The sequence below is a fragment of the Cyclopterus lumpus genome, chromosome 22 (assembly GCF_009769545.1).
Source record: "Cyclopterus lumpus isolate fCycLum1 chromosome 22, fCycLum1.pri, whole genome shotgun sequence".
Taxonomy (NCBI): domain Eukaryota; kingdom Metazoa; phylum Chordata; class Actinopteri; order Perciformes; family Cyclopteridae; genus Cyclopterus; species Cyclopterus lumpus.
This window is the reverse complement of record NC_046987.1, coordinates 2,229,692-2,251,794: the sequence shown is the minus strand read 5'-3', so window position 1 is coordinate 2,251,794 and position 22,103 is coordinate 2,229,692. Positions and strand designations below refer to the sequence as shown.

The 22,103-nt window shown below is 43.2% G+C and overlaps 1 long non-coding RNA gene across 1 annotated transcript in view; it reads left to right on the top strand.

Moving 5' to 3' along the window:
• LOC117751297 overlaps positions 1-22,103 on the top strand; it is an 830,737-nt gene that overhangs the window by 428,335 nt on the left and 380,299 nt on the right. The window lies entirely within an intron of this gene.

Genomic DNA, 22,103 nt, shown 5'->3' with positions numbered 1-22,103 from the left:
GTACACACACGTACACTGCACACACATGTACACTGCACACATGTACACTACACACACGTACACTACACACACGTACACACACGTACACTGCACACACGTGTACACTGCACACACGTACACTACACACACGTACACTACACGTACATACACTATACAAACAACACTACACACACGTACACTATACACACGTACACTACACACAAGTACACATGTACACATACATACACATACACTACACACACGTACACTATACACACACATACACTACACACACGAACACTACACACACGTACACACACATACACTATACACACGTACAGTACACACACGTACACTACACGTACATACACTATACAAACAACACTACACACACGTACACTATACACACATACACTACACACAAGTACACATGTACACATACATACACGTACACTATACACACATACACTATACACACGTACACATGTACACATACATACACGTACACTATACACACACATACACTACACACACAAACACTACACACACGTACACTACACACACGTACACACACATACACTATACACACGTACACTACACACACGTACACTACACGTACATACACTATACAAACAACACTACACACACGTACACTATACACACGTACACTACACACACGTACACATGTACAAATACATACACGTACACTATACACACACGTACACATGTACACATACATACACGTACACTATACACACACATACACTACACACACAAACACTACACACACATACACACACATACACTATACGCAGGTACACTACACACACGTACGCTACACACACGTACACTATACACTCGTACACTACACACACGTACACAAACGTACACACACGTACACTGCACACACATGTACACTGCACACATGTACACTACACACACGTACACTACACACACGTACACACACGTACACTGCACACACGTGTACACTGCACACATGTACACTACACACACGTACACTACACACACGTGTACACTGCACACACGTACACTACACGTGTACACTACACGTGTACACTACACACATGTGTACACTGCACACATGTACACTACACACACATACACACACGTACACTGCACACACGTGTACACTGCACACATGTACACTACACACACGTACACTACACACACGTGTACACTGCACACACGTACACTACACGTGTACACTACACGTGTACACTACACACATGTGTACACTGCACACATGTACACTATACACACACGTACACTGCACACACATGTACACTACACACATGTACACTACACACACATGTACACTACACACACGTGAACACTGCACACACGTACACTACACACTTACACTACACGTGTACACTACACACACGTGTACACTGCACACACATGTACACTATACACACGTACACTACACACACATACACTACACGTGTACACTACACACACGTGTACACTGCACACGTACACTGCACACATGTACACTACACACACGTGTACACTACACACACGTGTACACTGCACACGTACACTGCACACATGTACACTACACACACATGTACACTACACACGTGTAGACTACACACACGTGTACACTACACACACGTGTACACTGCACACGTACACTGCACACATGTACACTACACACACATGTACACTACACACACGTACACTACACACACGTACACTACACACATGTACACTACACACACGTGTACACTACACACACGTACACTGCACACCTCGTCTTCAGTATGCAATCTCCAGATCTCTATAAGCACACCTTTATCTTTAAAGCTCCCTCTAATTGGAATAATCTACCTGCAAATATCCACCTGTTCAGAAGTCTTCTTATTATGGGAGCAGTTGTCCATGTCCACAATGACATATTTATAATAATGGCTTATGACTTATATTTACTTTTATAAATATTTTTCTATAACCTAAGAATGATCCATTTGTATGTTATGTTTGTGTATGATCTCAAGATTTTGCATGTCTTATTATTTCAGCTTTTTAATATCCATCCATCCATTTTCAATACCGCTTATCCTCATTAGGGTCGCGGGGGCGCTGGAGCCTATCCCAGCTGACATAGGGCGAAGGCAGGGGACACCCTGGACAGGCCGCCAGTCCATCGAGGGCACATGTAGGGACATACAACCATTCACTCTCACATTCACACCTATGGGACATTTAGAGATCAATTAACCTGCAGCATGTCTTTGGACTGTGGGAGGAAGCCGGAGAGCCCGGAGAGAACCCACGCTGCCACGGGGAGAACATGCAAACTCCACACAGAAGGACCGCTCCGACCGGGAATTGAACCCACAGCCCTCTTGCTGTGAGGCGACAGTGCTAGCCACTACACCACCGTGCAGCACATAAAATACATAATATTTGATTGTGTATTTTACTCTACTTTATGTTCTGTTTGACTCTAAATGGAGCATCATTTACTAAATCATGCTTTATTGAAAACTTGAAACGAGACCATAACCTCTTGTTTACAATGTTTATTAAGTGTCATTCTCTCATAGACTTTTATACATCCAGTGTTTTTTCAACGTTACAGCATGTACACGACTCCTTTTAAAGTTGTTTCTTTGGAAACTCATGAACCATATTCAGTGTTTTTGGTCCATTTAATAGCCTGGCTTGAAAATAACATGATTTATTTTGTGTATCATTTCACAAAAGAAGATGTAGCTGTTCCCATCAAACACATTCACTGTTAAAATGAGCCCTTAAATTGTCATCCTTTGTGGTGAAAGTTTGGGTCAAATATTGGTATTTGAGAATAAAGGTAGCCAAGAGGAGATTTGTGATTTTAGACACATATTATGATGCAAAACAGCATGGATCTGAAATGTCAAGGCTGTCATAATGTCATGCTGCACGAGCATTTCTCTCCGACAAATGCCACACCGAGACCTCGCATACAGATACAACGAATCAGCAGCCAAGTATGCTATTAGCTTTAGAAAAAGTTTCGGAGGGGTGACCGCAGGTGTATGTGGCCATTATCCGTGTGTATTGTGTATGTAATGTGTTTATGAAAGAGTGAGGCGTAGAAGTCTCCATCTGAATGGCCAACCAGACAGTAAAAGATAATAGAAGAGTTTGAGTGGCGAGCTACAGCTGCAGCTATGGCCTTCTGGTAATAATGAATCATCCTGGGCTGCACATTCTGTACATTATGTGTCCCCGACATGACTCACTTTGCTCTGGGATGAACATGAAATCTCTGGGGAAAAGAGACACGTGGAGCCCAGAGTTGCATGAGGCATTATAGCGTTGATACATTATTTCATAACATGTAAATAGACTTATTCATATGTCTCACTATGTTTACCATGCATTTAATAATTCATACATGGCAAGAAAACTCAATGTCTTTCACTGTAACATTTATAACCATATTAATAATGTAATTGTAATGTAGCCTAAAGCAGCTGGCAGGTAATATTTTTTAGAAAATGTGGATATGAATACTTGTCGTGACGAAGCCTGCATCATTTTGGGGGTTTTCATTTTTGTCTTATGTGGCCCAGAAAATTCGAGGTTATACGGTATTTCACTGGCCTGCAGGTGGCAGTAATGCACCAACACAGGCCATGACGAAGAGGGCTGCAAGGTCATTTACGTGCATACAAACAATGTAAGATTGGCACTTTACTTTTCTTCAAACAACGAGATACCACAAAGATACATTTGATAGCACAATACCACACGCTATCATAACGAACAAAAACAATGAAGCTCAAGCGGAAATTCAGTCCGTTGCAGTCTCTTAGTTTCACTCTGGTTCATTCATTAGCAGTCTCTTAGTCTGATGAATGAACCAATAGGAGGCGGAGCAATTCTGTAAACCAATCACATCGTTGTTGTCAAACTTTTAAATAGGTTCTCCTCTCTGCTGCTGTCAGTTGTTATTTCAGATCAAACTGATGGATCCTCCTCCCCCCCAGGCTCCTCCAATCAGCATCAGTCCTGCTCATCTGTCATCATCGGGTTACAGCAACTCTCTTCTTCTTCTTCACCACCACCAGTGTCTGGACTCCAGGGGATTCTGCCTTCACAGACATCAGCATATATTGATTATCCTAATTCAGGATGGAGTCCAATCGCCAAAGACTTTTCAAAATATGCAATTGTAATAAATTATTGTTAAACTCGAAAAACAAGTCTCTCCAGATTGAACTTGGTTAAAAGTGAGAAAACATCATGGTTTGTGTTGAGATAATAGTGTAGCAGAACAAAGGTAACAAGGTAACTAGCATAAATAACCACCTTTACCAGACTCTCACGTAAAGTCAAGCAGCATTCATGTTTTGGTTCCACACGGGACACTTTCAGTGGTCTCCTGTGTGAAAGTCATGTGTTTGTCTGACCTATTGACCTCCTCTCACTCTGCCATCAGTGGACTTCATCAGTTATTATACCACGTAACTTTAAGGCAGTCGCTCGATATACGTCACTGCTCTGAATTGGACTCCAAATAAATGCCAATGTTTAATTTTTGATCTAACAGTTTAGCGCTATTGTGCTTTTCAGATTTTAACTGAGAACAAAACAGATCCTTGGGATTAGGGCTGGGCACGTTGACGCGTTGGGAGGGGCTTAACACTGCTGCACACATTGACCGAGAACATGGAGAAAGGCACTTTTAAATGGACATTTTCATTTAAAATCTCTACCAGACGGCGTAGTTAATAAAAGCAAAGCAATTTGTAACCACTGTAAACTGGAGTTATCACCGGAGGACTACGAGCATGAAGTACGTCGAGCATGAAGTACGTCGAGCATGAAGTACTACGAGCATAAATGAAGTACTATGAGCATGAAGTACTACGAGCATGAAGTACGTCGAGCATGAAGTACGTCGAGCATGAAGTACGTCGAGCATGAAGTACTACGAGCATGAAGTACTACGAGCATGAAGTAAGTCGAGCATGAAGTACGTCGAGCATGAAGTACGTCGAGCATGAAGTACTACGAGCATGAAGTACTACGAGCATGAAGTACGTCGAGCATGAAGTACTACGAGCATGAAGTACGTCGAGCATGAAGTACTACGAGCATGAAGTACTACGAGCATGAAGTACGTCGAGCATGAAGTACTACGAGCATGAAGTACTACGAGCATGAAGTACGTCGAGCATGAAGTACTACGAGCATGAAGTACTACGAGCATGAAGTACGTCGAGCATGAAGTACGTCGAGCATGAAGTACTACGAGCATGAAGTACGTCGAGCATGAAGTACTACGAGCATGAAGTACTACGAGCATGAAGTACGTCGAGCATGAAGTACGTCGAGCATGAAGTACTACGAGCATGAAGTACTACGAGCATGAAGTACGTCGAGCATGAAGTACTACGAGCATGAAGTACTACGAGCATGAAGTACGTCGAGCATGAAGTACGTCGAGCATGAAGTACTACGAGCATGAAGTACGTCGAGCATGAAGTACGTCGAGCATGAAGTACTACGAGCATGAAGTACTACGAGCATGAAGTACGTCGAGCATGAAGTACTACGAGCATGAAGTACGTCGAGCATGAAGTACGTCGAGCATGAAGTACTACGAGCATGAAGTACGTCGAGCATGAAGTACTACGAGCATGAAGTACTACGAGCATGAAGTACTACGAGCATGAAGTACTACGAGCATGAAGTACTACGAGCATGAAGTACGTCGAGCATGAAGTACTACGTGCATGAAGTACTACGAGCATGAAGTACGTCGAGCATGAAGTACGTCGAGCATGAAGTACGTCGAGCATGAAGTACGTCGAGCATGAAGTACTACGAGCATGAAGTACTACGAGCATGAAGTACGTCGAGCATGAAGTACTACGAGCATGAAGTACTACGAGCATGAAGTACGTCGAGCATGAAGTACTACGAGCATGAAGTACTACGAGCATGAAGTACGTCGAGCATGAAGTACTACGAGCATGAAGTACTACGAGCATGAAGTACTACGAGCATGAAGTACGTCGAGCATGAAGTACTACGTGCATGAAGTACTACGAGCATGAAGTACGTCGAGCATGAAGTACGTCGAGCTTGAAGTACGTCGAGCATGAAGTACGTCGAGCATGAAGTACTACGAGCATGAAGTACTACGAGCATGAAGTACGTCGAGCATGAAGTACTACGAGCATGAAGTACTACGAGCATGAAGTACGTCGAGCATGAAGTACTACGAGCATGAAGTACTACGAGCATGAAGTACGTCGAGCATGAAGTACTACGAGCATGAAGTACTACGAGCATGAAGTACGTCGAGCATGAAGTACTACGAGCATGAAGTACTACGAGCATGAAGTACGTCGAGCATGAAGTACGTCGAGCATGAAGTACGTCCAGCATGAAGTACGTCGAGCATTAAATACTACGAGCATGAAGTACGTCGAGCATGAAGTACTACGAGCATGAAGTACTACGAGCATGAAGTACTACGAGCATGAAGTACGTCGAGCATGAAGTACTACGAGCATGAAGTACTACGAGCATGAAGTACGTCGAGCATGAAGTACTACGAGCATGAAGTACTACGAGCATGAAGTACGTCAAGCATGAAGTACTACGAGCATGAAGTACGTCGAGCATGAAGTACTACGAGCATGAAGTACGTCGAGCATGAAGTACTACGAGCATGAAGTACGTCGAGCATGAAGTACTACGAGCATGAAGTACTACGAGCATGAAGTACGTCGAGCATGAAGTACTACGAGCATGAAGTACTACGAGCATGAAGTACGTCGAGCATGAAGTACGTCGAGCATGAAGTACGTCGAGCATGAAGTACGTCGAGCATGAAGTACTACGAGCATGAAGTACGTCGAGCATGAAGTACGTCGAGCATGAAGTACGTCGAGCATGAAGTACTACGAGCATGAAGTACGTCGAGCATGAAGTACTACGAGCATGAAGTACGTCGAGCATGAAGTACTACGAGCATGAAGTACGTCGAGCATGAAGTACTACGAGCATGAAGTACTACGAGCATGAAGTACGTCGAGCATGAAGTACTACGAGCATGAAGTACGTCGAGCATGAAGTACGTCGAGCATGAAGTACGTCGAGCATGAAGTACTACGAGCATGAAGTACGTCGAGCATGAAGTACTACGAGCATGAAGTACTACGAGCATGAAAAACATCTTAAAAGGTGTTACGCAGCATTGAAACAACCAGTGGAGCGAAACTTCGTCAGATTACTGCGGCGTGCGGGAGAACTGTGGATAAACCAAACGCAGGAACAATGAACAACTGCCTCGGCCAAGTGGAGAGCAGCGGACTGCACACCGATTGGAAGAGGTCGGTCTGAGGAGCGTCCTTATGCTGCGTTCACACCAAACGCGTTGCGAATACACAGCATTAGAAACACAACGAAAGACGACGCGTATGAGCCTCAAGACGCTCCGTTGATTTGAATGAAACGGAGCGGACTACAAAGATGGCGGCGGGGTTAGTGTAACTGCTTTATTTTTTCAGAGGCTTTACAGACTAAAAGTCTCCTGCACAGTAAATTACAGCTGTGGGTTTTTTTTTGTGCTAGACCTGTTCAGAATTTTTTTTTAAACAGATTTATATTCTGTATGTTAACTTGCTGTTGCTCCCAGAGTGCCTGTTATAATGATCTAATAACATTACTTTAAAATAAAAGCGTGCAATACACTAGTTTTTAATTCATTCTTGAATTTTGCGCATAATGCAATTAATCACAGAAAAACATGCGTTTAATGGATTACATTTTTTCATCTTTTGCCCAGCACATAAACGTCTTCTGTTGCAAAGGTGGTTTTTGCTTTGTACATGAAAGAGTCGATTCACTAAGCGGATTATGAAAAGAACATTTAACTTTTTACATGACTGTTGTCGCTTACCAGTCATGTGTCATGAGTCATCGCTGTTCACAACCTCTACTTCTTCTACTACTCTGTTCCAGCAGAACACAGACATGTGTAATCTGTTAATCAGTCAATATAATACAAACCAGTTGCTGAAAACTGTCAACATTCTGATTTCTTTTATTTCTTTCAAAAGTTGGCTTGAAATTCACTTGACAGTTATATGAACACACGCCTTGGGACACAGCTTCTGTCTCTTTGTACCAGCTGTGGCGGCTGATGAGTTTTTATTTTGCTTTTATTCAGATAAGTCATAACCTTTTACCCTCATTAATTATCATCCTGTTTATACCGGGATACACCTGCCTCCCAAATGTCACAGCTGTTTAATGTAAGCTGTCTCGTCCAGTAGAAGGACTCAGCGCTCCCTGTAAACTCATTTAATTACTCTGTTTGATGGCACTGGAGCCTTCAGAGGAGAACTGCTCTTTGAAGCCAGAGCTTTTTCCATTTTGGGATAAAGGTGAGAATCCCCCGGCACTTTGAAGACGCCTTTATCAAATAGAATGTGGAAAGTCAATCGTTTACCATCATCGGATTCCTCTCGTGAGGAGCAACAGGATAGAACTATTAATGAGTATTTCACCAACTCCTGACAGATTCACCTTTGATGACGGAGCTGCAGATGAACGTGGTAATGCTGGAGCAGAGAGGATCTCCATTCAGAGAGATCCGTGAGCGAGGATATGGCTTTAGATGGCTGTGAGGGCAACAGTGAACCTTCTACTGTCAGATTGTCACAGATCAGCACACGTGCATTATAATACAATAATTACAGTAAAAACATTAATGTGATGCTAAATTAACTGATCCATAAAATTGTGTGTTGAAGAAAGGACACATTTGAAATGATGAAATAGAAAGAAGTGATTTTCTTAACATCACCCCCACAGACTCGGGACCTTTGGAGTCTGATTTGTCTTTTTATGAATAAAAAGCGTGGATTGTATCTGGGCTTTAGCTTAAAACTTGTGCTTTAAACTAGCTGCAAGCCACAAACAGCTGTGGCTGCACTCCTCCACCAGCTGATTTCTGTGGATAATCACTAGCCTCCTCCAGTCACTCCATCCTGGCTCCTGGCCTCCTGGGAACACACTAAAAAAAGTCTCCGCCGACATTATTCATTCTCATCCATCAGTAATAAGCAGTAGAGTATAAAGTACTCAAAAACCATACTTGGAGTAAAAGTAAAGATACCTTACTGGAAAATGACTCTAGTAAAAGCCACCTATGAGAATACTACGATATTTATTGTACTAAAATTTACTTATGTCACGTGAGAACGGCAAGAATAGGATCCAAACGCCAACAAAAGGCAACTTTAATACTTGCAGCAAAAATCCAATGGACTACCTCACCCCCGTGCTCTATGATGATCATAACAGGACGAACCGACAAAGGGGAACGACACGAACAGGACTTAAATACAGAGGGCTGGTGCAGGTGATTGGACACAGGAGGAAACAATCAGGGACAGGGCAGACAATCACAGGGACAGGAAGTGAAGAGAAACAGAGGACACGAGAGACAAGGACTTCAAAATAAAACAGGAAACACACAAAACGACAGATCCTGAAAACTTAAATATTGAAAGTAAAAGTAAATGCTGTTAATAAAAAAGCAAAGGGTCAGAATTTTGAGAAGTATGAAGTTTATTCTTTTAAGTGGCCATCATGACCAAGGACAAGGAGTTGTGTTGAACATAATTGGGTTGGCTGTGATCCATCCAGGAGCAACAATGTTCAACAGAATATTTTGTGGATACGTATACTTTTGCATCTGCTATGAACTTATCATCATAATTTTCCGAAAAGCAATATGACACTATGAAGGAGTTGTAAGTAGGCTCATTCCGACTAGAGGATGTAGAGGACAAATGCATAAGATTGTGTTCATTAAAAAGATCAACTTGATGCATCAGGTCAGAGTTTAGAGAAAGGACCCCTCCTTGTAAACTCCTCTGGGCCTGATGTGAACACTATAGGAAAAGGTTTTGCTGAAGCTGAATCTGCTTCCATCATAACTCGATCTGATCATCCACAAAATGAATCAAATATCAAAACAGGATCAATACTAAAGTAACAACCCAGTCATTTATTGAAACTGACAAATGTCCTATTCATCTTCAAAGGAAGTTGGTTTTCAAAATTGCGAAATAATTCAGTCTCGCTCTTTTTGGACTGAAGACTCATCCTGAGATGCTAAATAGCCTTTCACAGGTCGCTGGGGCAGGTAGATGTGTGTTCAGTTTCACAGGTAGAGGTGTGTTCAGTTTCACAGGTAGAGGTGTGTTCAGTTTCACAGGTAGAGGAGTGTTCATCTTCACAGTTAGAGGAGGTGTGTTCAGCTTCACAGGTAGAGGAGGTGTGTTCAGCTTCACAGGTAGAGGAGTGTTCAGCTTCACAGGTAGAGGAGGGGTGTTCATCTTCACAGGTAGATGTGTGTTCAGTTTCACAGGTAGAGGTGTGTTAAGGTTCACAGGTAGAGGAGTGTTCATCTTCACAGGTAGAGGAGGAGTGTCCAGCTTCACAGGTAGAGGAGGAGTGTTCATCTTCACAGGTAGAGGAGTGTTCATCTTCACAGGTAGAGGAGGTGTATTCAGCTTCACAGGTAGAGGAGGTGTGTTCAGCTTCACAGGTAGAGGAGGAGTGTTCATCTTCACAGGTAGAGGAGTGTTCATCTTCACAGGTAGAGGAGTGTTCAGCTTCACAGGTAGAGGAGGTGTATTCAGCTTCACAGGTAGAGGAGGTGTGTTCAGCTTCACAGGTAGAGGAGTGTTTAGCTTCACAGGTAGAGGAGTGTTAAGGTTCACAGGTAGAGGAGGTGTGTTCAGCTTCACAGGTAGAGGAGGTGTGTTCAGCTTCACAGGTAGAGGAGGTGTGTTCAGCTTCACATGTAGAGGAGGTGTATTCAGCTTCACAGGTAGAGGAGGTGTATTCAGCTTCACAGGTAGAGGTGTGTTCAGCTTCACAGGTAGAGGAGTGTTCAGCTTCACAGGTAGAGGAGGTGTGTTCAGCTTCACAGGTAGAGGAGGTGTGTTCAGCTTCACAGGTAGAGGAGGTGTGTTCAGCTTCACAGGTAGAGGAGTGTTCAGTTTCACAAGTAGAGGTGTGTTCAGGTTCACAGGTAGAGGTGTGTTCAGGTTCACAGGTAGAGGAGTGTTCAGTTTCACAGGTAGAGGAGTGTTCAGTTTCACAAGTAGAGGAGTGTTCAGCTTCACAGGTAGAGGAGTGTTCACCTTCACAGGTAGAGGTGTGTTCTCCTTCACAGACAGCTGTGCGTACAGCATGCTAAAAGTATCAGTTTTTTTTGCAAAATGTAGTAAAGTAAAAGTAAACATAAATATAAATAGTAAAGTACAAATATAGTACAGACATCCAAAAAAAGACCATTAACAAAGTATTTCTACTTTGTTACTATACACCACTGGTAATCAATGCATCACTGGTTCAATCCACGGGCCCCGGCCCCTCTGATTTTGTCCAACCAAGCCAAAGATACTCTTGAATCTTGAATACAAGTCAGAGAAAAGCAGCCTGCACAAGTGTTCACATTGTATTAACCAGAAGGAGAACATTATTTAATTTCTTAAAACCTATGATTCTAATGTTTTAAAATAAATGGCAATAATCGCAGATTCCACCTACTGTTCATCTTCCATCGAGACGACCTATTTGATCAATCTGCTTGACATTGGGAGTCCAAGGATAACCCGGCTGTGTGCTTGTGTGGGGAGCAAACAATGGAGAACATCATTGAAGCTTGCCCACATTTTAAAGACTAAAGGGAGCATTAGTCACTGTGTGGCTCAAGGACTTTACAAATAAAAAGAAATGTTTTTCAAAAAAATATTCAGCAGTAAAGCTGCAAAAATAGTCTTAAACAAAAGGGCTTTAAGCACATGCAGCTGATAATACTGATGGACTTTAATTCAGAAATTAATTAATTTAGAAATTCTACATTAACGATCTACCATTGCTTCTTCGTGCAGCGCAGTATTTTCAAAAAGTACTATTATAACAGCCGGGTGCAGATTAATAGTTTAATATAATACCAGAAGAATTGAACTCAAGATTCTTACACAACATAATAGGACAATAGCGTTCCTTCAAGTGTGTACTGGTGCACGAAGTGGAGTCAATCAAACTCAACCGAGTTTTTATCCAGTTTGCTGATTATTCCCCTCTGCGTCTGTCCAGCTGCTTCAGTGGCTTGTGGAAGAAGTAGTCCCAGTGGAAGGCTCTTAATGAACCAGTGGAACCTTCAGGCAGTTTACTGAGGCAGATCATGTGGATGGTTGTACCCCGCATATCTGCACTGCTCCACACAAACACCAGTTTAACACGCTGGATGAGAGCTCATGTTTCACACAGTCTTTGTTTAGCTTTTAGAAAGCAATACCAGACAAAACCATAAAGATGTATCAATAAATCAGTCAAATGTGCTCAACGTTTTCATGTTGAATGATGTTTTGACCTGCAGGCTGCTCTCATGACTCTACAGCGCCCTCTAACAGGGACATCCCTCTCCAGCTCTGACCTAACGCACCTTGGAGCTCACCTCAGCAAAGAGCAGCATGACCTGTCCTCATGTCCACATTGTATCTGTTGAGGCTAAACTAACTATTTATAGAGGCCTTCCCGGCCCAGTATCACGGCAGGTTGTGAAATAGTAAAGAAACGCAATCTTTTTTTCTTCCTTTTCTGTCGGTCGCAAAGAATGATAATGGAAAGCCAATTAGGATTATCTTTTGTGGTAAACACACAAATTGAAATGCATCCACGTGACTAAGCAGCAATCTACTGTCGTCGTATTTAATATCCCATAGTGTTCAACACTACGTTGTGGTTTGTTGCCCTAAACTGTACGTAGGTAGTTGAAGTCCAACCACGATGCTTTTTAAAAACCTAACTTAGTAGTTGTTTTGCCTAAACTTTACCTACAAGTCCCCCTGAAAAATAAAGTTGTGTCACAAAAAATACAGAACATTCCAATAGAACCAATAGATCCGTGCACATTGAGAGTTTACTCGTGCAACATGACAGTAGAGTGAATCGCTAACATCTAAAGACTGTACATTGATTGGACTAGTGAGTATTTCAGCTGTCGGGGTGCAGTTAAACACTGGTGCCCTTAAACCAGAGAGAGCACTCTGGGCTCAGACCTGCGTTTGAAACTGCTTCAGGGATTCCATCTGAAAAGAGTCTGCCTTGGGACTCAATCAAACAGCAGTTTACTGTGGTTGAGATGAAGGGAAACCCGGGATCTGAATGGTCACTTGTAGAGATGACTTTAAACTGGGCAACAATGAAATCCTGCTCCCTTCAACAGTCCATTCATATCATTTGAACATACACGTTGAATAGATTGTGCAGTTGAGGTCAAAAGGAACACAGTTAAAACAAAATGAATATTACAAAAAGTTGGGGGAACTGATTAATAGAACATTTAAATTTTTCAGATTACAGATTTTTCAATTAAAATACAGACCTCTGGATTATCATAACCATATTGCTGCATGCCCAAGGGCATTGCTTTGCTTATACACACACACACCCACACATCCACACACACCCGCACACGCATGCTGTCTGCAGTTGATTTGATCAGCTCTCTACACATGTCTCTCTGCATGCATTGCCCCGTAAAAGTACCATAAGCATACATTTCCCATATTGTAACATCTTTAACAGGTTACTGTATGCTGATGGTGCTCTTTGTGGCGGACGTGCAAATGCATACATTACATATATCACACGTTCTTTCCCACTGTCTTCCTTGTTGCTTTGTCAGTGTCTTCACATAAAAGGGAAGGCTCAACTATATTCATATTAAGAGCAAAATTACAAAATGGGTCGGGAAAATTGGATGGATGCAAAGCCACCCATGGAGCTATTGTGTGAAAACTGTTTTGTATTCATGAGAATGCCGGCTTAAGTGGCAGAGAGTTAAATTGAACCTTAAAGCAGAGATACTGCAGACGAGCAAAATGCCTGCATCACCTCACAGTCCCAGAGATGGAATTAAAGCATCCACACCACAGGCAGGTGTGCATTTGAAAAAACATGGCTATTGCCCTTTTTCAAATAACAAAAGCAAAAAAAGTGTCACATTGGAACCAGCTGAAATAACATGAATAACAATGAAAGGCATTAAACTCTGCCAGAAAAACAAGGAAATACATTTCACACACAATATTGAGGGCCTGTCTGGAGAGATACCAAGTGTGAGGGTTCTGTTCGGCTGTAGCCTCCATGGCACTCAAGGAAATACAACTCCTACTTTAATCACTCAATCAAACAATGAAACATAAGGAATTGTGTTAATGTCGGTGCCTAATGTGACATTAAAAGCATAACTATGCTACAGATCGCAATATGGTGACGGCTAGATTTAACTCCTCTATATCGTTACATATAGGTGATATTTGTTTGATATATATTATTGCTGTGGATGTTGAATTTAGAACTTTTAACTTTTGAGTTGAGGGAAATTCTGAGCTTTCACTTCCATGAACATAAATTGATTACACTTTGCATTGGAGTGCATTAATTTTTTTATTTAAAAGGTTTTCTGTGTGGGCAGAAGGAGGCCATCACTTTGGTCCATTCGTCATTACCATATCATATTCAAGAATATCGAGTGAACAAAACTGTAACACAGCAGAAAGGATTTACACATTTAAAGTCTGGACTAAATGTTGTTAGTGAAAGGGAATTTTTGAATATATAATCCATGTATTCTTGTGTTTTTAACAACAATGTCCACATTTAAACTGGCTTCTAAAAATGTACACTATGTTTTAACCTAAAAGCCTTTTCGACTGCACATCACCAAAACCATTATTAGTGGATTGGACTAAGAGGTTTCATCCACTAACTAACAGTTACTATTCAGCCCGGTATCATGGAAGGCCATGAAATAGTCACAAAATGAAATATATTGGTTTCACGTACGGGGACAGAAATTGTCCTTTCTTTGTCAGGTCAAGTCGGGACAAAAACAATGCCAATGGAAAGTCAATAAGATGCTTTTATCAACAGAGTGTTCATTCAACATTCATGATGGTGCCAGTTTGTAATAATTGCGGTATTTGTGATTTGAATTCCACATGCATCTGCTTATTCAGCAAGGAACAGTTTTACTCAAGGTCTGTCCCACTAATCTTATGGAGGTGATTGGAATAAATGCCGAAAAATATCATGCAAACTTTACTAAACAGCACCAGAACAATACTCATATCTAAGATATACTGAAGATGAGAAACTAATTTTTCCAATTGTGTATAAAAGTCAAAATGTCTTTCAGGGTCAAAGTGACTGAAAATGATTGTCACATTTGTGTGTGTGTGTGCGTGTGTGTGTGTGTGTGGAGAGTCAACACGGAGAGCCGATAAATCCTCTTTATTTTCATGAACTCTTTGTGAATACAACTTTATCAGTATTGAGAGCTTTTGTAACCCTTCTACCACCCTAACAGAGAGAGAGCATGGACCTCCATTAGGAAGAGAAAATTCAGGAAATATTGCACATGAAAACAAGAAGTGATCTGATGGATTTTCTCTTCTGCATTATTGACTTCACGTGGACATAGTGGCATATCTGATACATGGCCTGTAATTCAGGGACAAACATTCCAATGCATTCCTTTGATAAAACATATCCCAACAGAAAATAAACAACTGCCTGATTCAGCTGGGATTAATATTCCACGGGGACCAGTATCATCATTCCGAACAGGACTTGTTCCTGGTTCATACAGGTTCATAGACAGCACATGTGGATGGAAAGTGAAAATGAAATTAAAATAAGCATCTGAACGAGCTCAGGATCTTTGTGCTTTCAAATCAGGAGTGGATAAAATAGATAATGGATATAGCATTCCAAGATGAAGCGCCATATATCCCTGTACAAATTGCTCACATACATTGAACATGTTGTTAGGATTCCAATAACTCCCATGCTTTTGGGCCCATAGATCCTCTCTGGCCTATTTGCATGGGACTAATATTTCCTGTAATTTGTAATAATTGCTGTGATTTAGTAAAAATACCACAGCATATTTCCTCCCATATTTCCCCAAACATAGAGGTCATGTAATTATACTCGGCATGTTTTGATTTGGGGTTGTTTTCGTTTTTGTGTGTCTTTGCAATGTTTTTAGTATTCTCCAAAATCTTTCACGGTCTAGAATTATAGAGGATGTGTTGGCAATTATAAATAAACATTTTGACAACTTCCTGCTTATCTCGCTACACTGGATGGAGACCCACTGGTACCATCTTCCTATGCACATACCAAATGTTCACAATAAACTACTGACGAGCTGTGGCAGTTTTTCTACTTATCGTACATTTCAAATGTGCGTGTAAATAATATAAATGCATATTAAACAATATATTCTGTATGACTGGAGATGTTGTTGAAAAGTAAAAAAGGGCTCAAAACCAAACACAAATGAAGAAAATAAAAACCTCAACATACAGACACATATAGGCTCATTATAACTATCCCCACTCTGTCTGTGACTCTCAGAAGCCAAACCCATTGGTTCCTCCTAAAGCCATGAACCTTCAACAATTCACAAATATAAGGTTTAATTCTAAAAAGTGTAGTAATCAATATGCTAAGCTTTCCTACCTCTGAGACAGATGTCATCAGGTTGTAATCCCACAAATTGACAGAAGCTTCGACACACTTTCATGTCTGTATCTTTGATGTAGCGTCAGGATTAAAGTCTCAACGGCAAATAGAACGTCCTAAACCTGGTGGACCCCTCCTCCAGACGACTTCTGACTAAAAAAAAAAACATTTACAGAATTTCCCTTTGAAACTCATGCGTTGACATTTCATCAAGCACATTAGGGCATCGAGGATTACTTCCAACTCTAATTATTATACTTGAGGCAAATTGAGTGTAATTAGTGTAATTAAGTCGACTTCATGAGAGTCAATTTAGTCTACTATATGAGAATCAAATTGGTTCTATTTTAGAAATACATGTTAGATTACACACTCATCGTCTCTGCAGGAGCTGTTGAAAAATGCACCACAATGCACTTCTTCTCTTTGACACCGTCTTCCTATGAGTCGTGTGGTCGAACAGGAACCCTGTTATCTGCCCATTTGAACTGGTTTTGTTATTTTATAGTACATATTTCTATCTCTCTTCATACTGGTTTGAGATTCGCTTTGATGTGTATATATATATATATCCATCCATCCATCCATTATCACCCGCTTATCCGGGGTCGGGACGCGGTGGCAGCAGGTTCAGCAGGCCGACCCAGGCCTCCCTCTCACCCGCAACACTTTCCAGCTCATTCTGGGGGATCCTGGGGGATCCCGAGGCGTTCCAAGGCCAGCCGGGAGATATAATCCCTCCAGCGTGTCCTCGGTCTTCCCCGGGGCCTCCTACCAGTTGGACGTGCCCGGAAAACCTCTAATGGGAGGCGTCCAGGAGGCATCCTGACTAGATGCCCGAACCACCTCAGCTGACTCCTTTCGACACGAAGGAGCAGCGACTCGACTCCAAGCTCCCCCCTAATGTCCGAGCTCCTTACCCTATCTCTAAGGCTGAGCCCGGCCACCCTACGGAGGAAGCTCATTTCGGCCGCTTGTATCCGAGATCTCGTTCTTTCGGTCACGACCCAGAGTTCGTGACCATAGGTGAGGGTTGGAACGTAGACCGACCAGTAAATGGAGAGCTTTGCCTTCCGGCTCAGCTCCCTCTTCACCAAGACGGACCGGTACAGCGCCTGTTTTACTGCTGCAGCCGCACCGATCCGCCTGTCGATCTCCCGCTCCACCTTACCCTCACTCGTGAACAAGACCCCGAGATACTTGAACTCCTTCGCTTGGGGTAGGCAGTTTGCCCACACCTGGAGGGAGCAATCCGCCGGTTTCCGGCAGAGCACCATGGCCTCAGATTTGGAGGTGCTAACTCTCATCCCTGCCGCTTCGCACTCGGCTGCAAAACGCCCCAGTGAATGCTGGAGGTCACGGTCCGAGGAGGCAAACAGGACCACATCATCCGCAAACAGCAGAGAGGCGATCCCGAGACTCCCGAACCGGATCCTCTCCGCCCCCTGGCTGCGCCTAGATATCCTGTCCATGAAGGTCACGAACAGGACCGGTGATAAAGGGCAGCCCTGGCGGAGGCCAACACCCACTGGGAACGTGTCTGACTTACTACCGAGGAGACAAACACAGCTCCTACTGCAGGCGTACAGAGACCGGATGGCCCGTGCCAACGGGTCCGGCACCCCATACTCCCGCAGCACCCCCCACAAAACCCCCCGAGGGACCCGGTCGAAAGCCTTCTCCAGGTCTACAAAGCACATGTAAACTGGTCGGGCAAACTCCCAGGACCCCTCCAGTAATCTTGCGAGGGTAAAGAGCTGGTCCACTTTTCCACGACCGGGACGGAATCCGCATTGTTCGTCTTGAATCTGAGGTTCGACAAGTGGTCGGAGCCTCCTCTCCAGCACCCTGGCATAAGCTTTTCCCGGGAGGCTGAGCAGTGTGATACCACGATAGTTCAAGCACACTCTCCGGTCCCCCTTCTTGAAGATGGGAACCACCACCCCGGTCTGCCAGTCCATGGGCACTGTTCCCAACCCCCATGCGACACTGAAAAGGCGTGTCAACCAAGACAGCCTAACAATGTCCAGCGCTTTCAGCATCTCAGGGCGGATCTCATCCACCCCTGGCGCCTTGCCACCAAGGAGCTTTTTGACTACCTTAGCGACCTCTGCCAGGGATATGGGTGAAACCACCCCAAAGTCTTCTGGCGCTGCCCCCTCTCCGGGGGACATGTTGGCCGGGTTTAGGAGTTCCTCAAAGTGCTCTTTCCACTGCCCGACGATGTCCCCAGTCCGGGTCAGCAGCCCCCCCCCCCACTGCTTAGAACAGCCTGGGGTAGACGGATGGTTTGCCAGAACTTCCTTGAGGCCAACCGAAAGTCCTTCTCCATGGCCTCCCGAACTCCTCCCATGCCCGAGTTTTAGCCTCCGCGACCATCGCCGCTGTAGCCCTTCTGGCCCGCCGGTACCCGTCAGCTGCTTCAGGAGACCCCTGGGCCAGCCAGGCCCGAAAGGCCTCCTTCTTCAGTTTGACGGCTTCCCTCACCCCCGGTGTCCACCACCGGGTTCTCGGATTGCCGCAACGACAGGCACCGATGACCTTCCGGCCACAGCCCCGAGCAGCCGCGTCCACAATAGAGGCTTTGAACAAGGTCCACTCGGATTCCATGTCCCCAGCCTCCCTCGGGATTTGTGAGAAGTTCTTCCGGAGGTGGGAGTTTAAGACCTCCCGGACAGGATCCTCTGCCAGACATTTCCAGTTCACCCTCACTACACGTTTGGGCTTGCCAGGTCTTTCTAGCCGAGTCCCCCGCCATCTGATCCAACTTACCACCAGGTGGTGATCAGTTGACAGCTCTGCTCCTCTCTTCACCCGAGTGTCCAAGACATACGGCCGCAAATCAGATGATACGATTACAAAGTCGTTCATTGATCTCCGGCCTAAGGTGTTCTGGTACCAAGTACACTTATGAGCCACCTTATGTTCGAACATGGTGTTCGTTATGGACAAACTGTGGCTAGCACAGAAGTCCAACAACAAAACACCATTCGGGTTCAGATCGGGCAAGCCGTTCCTCCCAATCACGCCCGCCAGGTTTCTCTGTCATTGCCCACGTGAGTGTTCAAGTCTCCCAGGAGAAGTATGGAGTCGGCAGGCGGTGCCCTTTCCAGGACCACTCCCACCGACTCCAAGAAGGCCGGATACTCCGAAATGCTGTTCGGTGCATAAGCACAAACAACAGTCAGAGCCTTACCCCCCGCAACCCGTAGGCGCAGGGAGGCGACCCTCTCGTTCCCCGGGGAAAACTCAAATATATTCTATATATATATATATATATAGAACAAGCAAACCATGCACTACTATCCCCATGTTTGGATGGATCTGTGCCTTACTGTGGTATGTCAAACTGTCCTACATGTAAGTCCTGTTATCACATCGTTGGTGGACCCTCTGTCATTATAGGAGCAGTGTGACATGTACAAGGCTGGATTACCAACCAGGCCACTCCCCTTGGGCCCCAGACCGCCAGGGGCCGAACACCAATAAAGCACAATGCAAACTGAAATGGCAAGGACCATGTAGGTGCCTTGTAGGTGGGACCTTAATGAATGTGTGTTTAATCAATTAACCACAACAAGTAGTCAATCTAATGTTGGGCCTCTAATAATAAAATAAAATTTAATTATAAAGTTATTTTCACATATTCTTCTCAACTCATGAATACTTACAGGATTCCTAGTTTTCAGTTATATTTTATACTACATTTGCAAAGATGTAACCATAAATAAGGGATTCTCAACCTGCTTTGGCCGGGGGCTACTTTGGCAAATTGACCTGGGGCCTGGAGCCGGTTAATTCTTAAAGTAGTCCTAGCAGCCCCGCACCGGTCAGGTGTACACAGGGGCGCTCCTAGGATTTGAGGACATTTGGGACCTATGCTTTTTATATGCACTCTGGAAACTTGTTTACATTAAAAATACAAAAAGGATTTGGTCCGTGTGCCGTAAATCGAGTATCACTGCCATGAATGCTTACATAATTTATTTTAGGAGCCCCGAGCAGAGTTAGCACATTATTTGTTACTGGCCTTGGCCTGGGGTTTGCTCCCAGACTGCTAACCAGGAGACAGAAGGCTCAAGTTATAAAAATACAAAACTCTAAATGAAAGGAAACGGCAGCTTCAGAGACAGCCTCATGCTATGATTAATTTGCAACCAACTTTATTACACTATGTGATCCCTTTATATGAAGATGGATTAAAGAGCAGCTGGATCTGGAGATTTAATTAAGATTCAGCATCCACCTTCTGCTGGGGTACCTTTTGTTACTTAATTTAAATTAGACCATAGACCATGCTAAGTGTTGGATGACGATGTGCTGATATCCTTGCTTTGCCCTCCACACAACACGCCAATTACTACAATATTGCAAAGCCCATATGTGGGAAATAATCATATTTTGTAATGTAGCTGAATAAATTTAATCATTGCATCAGTATGACGGTACCTTGCCAAGAGTATTTACAGCTAAGCAGAAAATAAATGCTATTTTTACATACATTATTATATTAAAGATGGAGTATGGAAGTCTTGTGCAGTATTTCCCCAACTTTCTTTCTAGCGGTCCACTTTAGGCTTTATCTATAAATTGTGAGAGCAAATAAGTACGTAAATAAACGTTCCTGACCATTTTCCTGCTAATTCCACACTACATTATTTGTCCACACCAATTTATTATCTGGAATTGGTAAATTAATTTATTGTCTGTTTGATACATCACACAAAGAAGCCCAGAAGTGTGTCCTTCGACCCACCTCCCAGCCCATGATCCATCTTTAGTCTTGGGCTCCTCAACATAACTCTGGATTCAGCTATAAGGGCAATTTTACAACTTGTAGAACTTCATGATTCAAATAAGTGCTACTAAAGTGGTTGTACTGGGAAGTTTATTTACCAAAATAATTTCCCCTAATTTACAGACATCTCTTTCCCAATGCAAGTCTATAACATCACAGGAAGGAACCGGAAATTGTAGTTACACCAATTGTCCTCTATGTAAAATATGCTTTGAAGCCCAGCGCTCTTCCTAGTGGTTTGGGGGCTTGGATTCTCCTCGACATGACTGACAATCTAATATGGCAGTAACTGTTGGGATATATTTCTTCCAAAGCAACCGGTTAACAAACCAATTATTTACCAATATTACTTTTTGACCCGACTGTTATGTCAAAAGGATAACACTGCAGATCATGCAAAAAAAACAAAAGTTTTGTTTTTTGCAAACTACACTTGCAAAAGTCAAATTTCAATGGGAGCAAGAAGTCATCATTGGACGTTTCAAGCACGTAATTTTCCAGAGAAGCCTGTCAGACAATAATGATTTTATGTCTGGTGAGATGGAGGTGATGAAGAGTTCCACTAAATGTTTTCGAGTCCAACCTTTTTTTATTGCAGTTCTCAATTACTGCTGCCAAGGTTAACTTTGGATTTTGTTTTCAAATTTAGAAATCGTCATTTAATTGTGGACATGCTTTTCTGTGCCTTAATTGTTTATGTATGTTTCTTTCTTAGTTAACTAACTTA